Source organism: Fundulus heteroclitus, chromosome 15 (assembly GCF_011125445.2).
Source record: "Fundulus heteroclitus isolate FHET01 chromosome 15, MU-UCD_Fhet_4.1, whole genome shotgun sequence".
In the NCBI taxonomy this organism is placed as follows: domain Eukaryota; kingdom Metazoa; phylum Chordata; class Actinopteri; order Cyprinodontiformes; family Fundulidae; genus Fundulus; species Fundulus heteroclitus.
Genome location: NC_046375.1, coordinates 15,516,263 through 15,517,174, shown reverse-complemented (window position 1 = coordinate 15,517,174; position 912 = coordinate 15,516,263).

Below are 912 nucleotides of genomic sequence, written 5' to 3'. Positions count from 1 at the left end.
AGTGGAATTGCAATCCTTTGGTTTGAATTTCTCGTTTTTGTTGCCCCACAGCCCCTCTTTTACTCCTACTCTGAGGTGTGTCTGAGAGCAACCCGTTTTGGTGCGGTCTTTTTAAATGCAAAGAAAAAGGAGGCACTTTACATCGCCCCTCTGCAGGTCGCAGAGTAATCCACTCCAACATGTTTGGCTATTTTTGTAGGATGCTGGGGGATGGTGTGATTAAATATGTACGTTAATACACCCAACTACCAAACATTTTCACTTATCCAATTTGAGCTTGGACTACAAAATTGTGGCAAAAAAATAATAAAAGTGTTGGATTTGCAAAATTGGTAACATTAACATTGCTTAGCAGTTCCGAAACAAATACTGTGACGTAATTGTTCAAAAAACATAATTGAGATCAGAGAAAACTGGACGACTTGATAACCGATTATAAAGATATCTATGCAGTACCTGGACTGACCACATCTGAATTTCCTGGACTACCAGATAATCTAAGTACACAATAAAATGTATTTAGTGGCTAAAAAGTGGATTTTCAGTGATATGTTTCCTTTCAGAAGCTTTCCATAAAGATCAAAGATTATTTTATCAGATCACTTTACTTTCTCTTCGAATTTACCTGTATTAAATTGGTTTCTTTGTTGCTATGTAATGGTCATTTTATTTTTATTTTATTTTTTATGTAATCCCACCTCTGACAACAATTGTAATCAAATAATATAATATAGCTTGAATAAATCTTAGAGTAGCAATCAAAATACAAACCATGTCGTTCACCTATATTTCTAACACACCAATCTAAATGAAAGCTGAGACATTACCCATCCCTGATTGGTCCACTCCAGCTCAAGTCCCGCCCCCTTGGTGCTACAACCAGCCCCTCCCCTCTCCGCTCTCTGCGGTTCG